This window comes from Vanacampus margaritifer, chromosome 13, assembly GCF_051991255.1.
Source record: "Vanacampus margaritifer isolate UIUO_Vmar chromosome 13, RoL_Vmar_1.0, whole genome shotgun sequence".
Classification (NCBI taxonomy): domain Eukaryota; kingdom Metazoa; phylum Chordata; class Actinopteri; order Syngnathiformes; family Syngnathidae; genus Vanacampus; species Vanacampus margaritifer.
The window spans coordinates 9673804-9678621 of NC_135444.1; positions in this window are offsets into that span (position 1 = coordinate 9673804).

Genomic DNA, 4818 nt, shown 5'->3' on the forward strand with positions numbered 1-4818 from the left:
AAGTGTAAATGTAAGACCGTGTTTTTTCTCTCTCTCTTTTATTTTTTTTGCTTTAACCCGTCAAAGTCAGTTGCGATACATTCCAGCTCCCTGGTGAATTTTAGCCATTTTGTGATCAGTGTTTACTCAATCTAATATAACATTGATATATCCCCCTATTAATAGAAATAGCCAGCAAATGTTTTCGTTACTAGTTTGGCTTGTACCTCCTCCTTCTCATGATTATGAAACTGTTGATCCATACATTCAATTACAGGAATCACATTATTTGCATATTAGACAAACTTTCTCTACGCAAGATGTTCCTACAGGCTGGTGACAGATCTGTTTCATCAAGTCATCAAGTTTACAGATGTAAATTCCCAAGTACGTGGCTGCAGTCGAGTACACCACACGCACTGTGACAGTGAGTCTTCTTCGCAGTAATTATGAGGTGTGGTTTCAGATGACTGAACAGTGAGTAATCATTTCATAACATGCGGGTAGTCATTCAATTAGAATTGAAGGGGCGGGGAAATGGATTGCACAACATTTCCTGTGTGTGGTGCCGTGTGACGTTGAGATACTAAATACATTCTGTGTCACTTTAATATGATGCTTGTGATTTTTGGTGCGGACGGAAGCAGGCGGAAATTCGATTATATTCGCTTACCGGCTCAAAATGACCCAAATAGATTTGCTTTCAGACAGGATCTATGACATAAGATGGCTGAATTCTGCGTTTCAAACGATACACAAACAGTCTAATTATAACCGAGTGACTTAAGAAAGCCTGATTTTTCTTCTTCTGATTTAGTGTCATACTTGTGTTCATAGCAGTGCATAAGAAAAGGGATTAAAGTTCAAATTACTTTTGTTTTAATTCAAAATATGCCCCACCCCCACCCCCCTGCAAATACATACTTTTACAGCAGGGGTCACCAAGTCCTGTCCTCAAGAGCCCCTGCATGTTTTCCATGTTTCTCTCATCCAACACACCTGAATCAAATGATCAGCTCATCAGCAAGTTCCGGTATCATTACCAAGAAAAAACACATGCAATAAAATGGAAAATTCAGAGCTTGCAACCCAGATTTGTGACACTGAAATATTGTTTGGCTAGTTTCTGAAAAAATCCTCACAACTTCTTGAACAGAAACCATTATGCCAATGGGAAGATGTTTGAAGTTGTTCTACCATGCCAAACTCGCCCACTCTGCCACTGTTAAGTGGTGCGATAAGCAGGTGGAAATGTCTGCTCTGCAATTGGCTGGCGACCAGAGCAGGTTATACTCCACCTCTCGCCCCAAGTCAGCTGGGAAAGGCTCCAGCTCACCTGCAACCCTACAATTGCAATTGGATGGATGGATGGATGGGGAGTTCAGCCCCTGTGGGGTGTCAGTACTTTTGTCCACATAGCGAATGATGTGCTAGCCTCAAGCTACATGCCTTTTTTTTCCCCCTTACAAGAAGTGTGGAAAGTCTGAAGGAGTCAGAACACGTTTGAGCAAGTTGATGACAAAGTTGTTGGGGAGGCAAATGTTGCACCAAGGTTGGTGGGAGTCACCACTGTAAATGGCGGAGCCGTGTCTGAACGCATGAATATAGGAGGTCTGTCACGGTAATGCAAAATTTGCCTTTTGACGTCTCAATAGTAAACAGGTTAGTCAAGGACACAGTTAAAGTGTCTTTTTTTTATGCATTTGTGCTAAAAAAAAAAAATAATTGAAAATATGTTTCTGCTTTATGACTGTAGTTTAGTTTGTATTATCATGCAAAGTCATTAAAGGGAACATATTATGGAAATTTACTTTTATTGTTTGTATACAAATATTTGAGTCTATAGAGTGCCTGCCTACCCATTAATTGCTAAATTAAACAACCAATTCAATCTTTTGTTATCTGCTTATTTCTGAAAATGTGTCTCTTAGTCAGTCCTTCTCAACTCACCACTCTTATGTAAGAGTGTGGCTAATTTACACTGAAAAGGCCTCCCACATTGAGCTTCTCTGCCCGACCTCAACCTGGACTGGTCGAAAACTGGAATCCATCCATCCATCCATTTCTTAACCGCTTGTCTTCAAGGGTCGTGGGGGGTGCTGGAGCCTATCTCAGCTGGCTTCAAGCAGTAGGCGGCATACATCCCGAACTGGTTGTCAGCCAATTGCAGGAAAACTGGAATCCTGGAATGAAATATAGAGACACTATAATGCAGAAACTTGTGATACTGTTATGATGTGAAAGCCCACAGGTAAGCAGAGAGCTGCATGAAGTTTTCTTGGGCGGCATAGATAGCATTAGCTAACAGTGTTAGCATCTGATAGGCGGCACTTGGGAGTCCATGCGGGGCATACACAAATTGTGTTGTTGTGTTTTTTTCCCCCCAAGTGGAAGCAAGCAGGGAGCCAACCAAAGTGCGCACACTTGCCGGCGAGATGACCAAAGGCAGGCGATGCCGGAATAAGAGATGGCCAGAAACAAGCCAGAATGTGCTCACTTGCCAGTGAGATCCTGGCTACAGTCCCACAGATGATACTTGCAGGTGAGAACCAGCTTGTTGGTATGCACACACTTGCTGGTGAGAGAAAGACTATGAAGGCTTGTTAGCCTCAAAGCTCAGGTTCCGTCCCCAGTCATTATGATAACCAAAGTCTGTGGCGCCGTGTTTTTTTCCCCAACTCTGTCTGCTTTCGTAAGTGGAAGCAAGCAAGTAGCCAACCAAAACGCACACACTTACTGGCGAGATGACCAAAGCCAGCCTGCCGAGCGATGCTAAAATAAGAGATGGCCAGAAACCAGCCAGAATGTGCACAGATAAACTTGGAGGCGAGAACCAGTCTACTGTTATGCATACACTTGTTGGTGAGAGGAAGCCTGTGAAGGCTCACTAGTCGCAAAGCACAGCTGCCGTCCCTAATCATCATGGCATGATAAATAAAAAATAAAGCCTTCTTTAAAGCATCAGCAAAGTGTCCGAGTATTTTATACTGTATTATGCAACACTGTTATGGTCTGCGGAAGAAAAACAAAACGTATAAGGCAACTTGACCACATCAATTAGATTAAATAGAAATAACTGGTCATCCCAATCCCATTAGAGGTTCCTTTGGGACTAACTGAGTGTGAATAAGATTACATTAACTTGATTCTGCAAGACATTAAAAAGGTAAAGTCGATTCACATGGAGGCGCCAACAAACCCGGATTCTTAGAAACTGCTGTTTATTTGGGACATCCTACTTCGATGTTCCCTTGACCTGTTTTGAATGTTTAAATCAGGTAGAAGAATGCTCCAACAAACCTGAGGAGGTTCGAACTTGTTTTTTTAATCATTGACAACAATTTTGGAGAAGGCTTTGACGGGTTAACTTCCCACCCACAATGTGTCAGTCAAATAATCAGCAGTCAAGCACAATAGTGATAAATATGATGATACTACATTTTGTTTTTCATCTAAAAAATAAATAAAATACAGATCAAAGATTATGTAAATGACAGCTATCTGGCAGGTAGGTAGATGAGTATGACTTCATTTGGGATTTTACACATGCCTCTGCCACAGCTGTCTTTCCTTTCTGCCTGTTTTAGACTGCAACTTTCCGCGTACTTCACCGCCCCTCTAAATTACGTGTCAAACTCTCAACTGAAAACTATGTGATGACAGATGAATAAGGGTGGTTATAAATAATATTCCTGATCTGTCTGAAATTCACCAGTGGCAGGCGCACACAGTGCTCAACATAAATCTTAGATAAATAAGCCTTTTATCCAATTTTCGGTAAGCGAACAAACAATTCCCAGTATTTTAATGATGATCTACAGTACACGTAGTATTTTGTAGAAATTGTGAAAGGGGACAGAATGTTTTTGAACAAATTTGTTCGGCGTCTACTTGCCTTTGAATTACATAACAGAAAATTGTTTTTGTGGTTATAGAATTTAACAAGGCAAATGAAATGTAATAATCTAAATCTGTTTTTAGAAAAAAAGACAAGATATGACTTTTATTTCAATCAAATGCATTAAGTCATTCCATACGGACATCGTTATCATAGATGCAACACTGTTGTGCTTATTTGCACCTCAAATTACCTACAATGAAATTTGAGACTATAATGGAGAACGTCAGTTCTGAGTTATGTAAAGCTGTGAATGTGAATGTTGGACATATATGTGCTCTGCGATTGGCAGTAATCAGTCAAGGGTGTAGCCTCACCTATGACCCTGAACATAAACTGTAAATGAAAGACAATAGGGCTAACATGGTAAAACTGCACTTCAAGCACTTTTGACCAAATCTCTGGCCACTTCTTGGCAACACAACATTGTCAAAAATAAAGACAGTATTTAGTCAGAGTGGCGATCCGGTATTAGGTCAGACTATTTGTAGGTGGGGAAAAATTTGTTTTTTTTAATTTTTAAATTTTACCAAAAGGTTATGTAGCCAAATACACACAAGAGAGATATAAGGTCGAATCTGATCATTTTTGTCCTGTCTTTTTTAAATATACATTTATTTTTACCTTCAATTATAAAACACAATACCAGTTTTCATGACTTGACAGCTTCACCCCAATACTTTTAAGTTGGCTTTTTCCTGTACAATTCAATGACTGTTTTTGATTAAAGCTAATTGAATAAAAATCAACTAATCACCTATGCATTTGCTAAAAATTGTGAACCCATTAAGAAAATAGCAATGTCACATGGCATTTCTCACATATTGAAGATGTTAAATTATAAGTTGCTATGTGCATACCCCTCTTAAGTTGCTTAAGCGTTATTATGCTGATTTAATAAAGTGTAATGTGTGGCTTGGGCAATAAACACATGGCACATG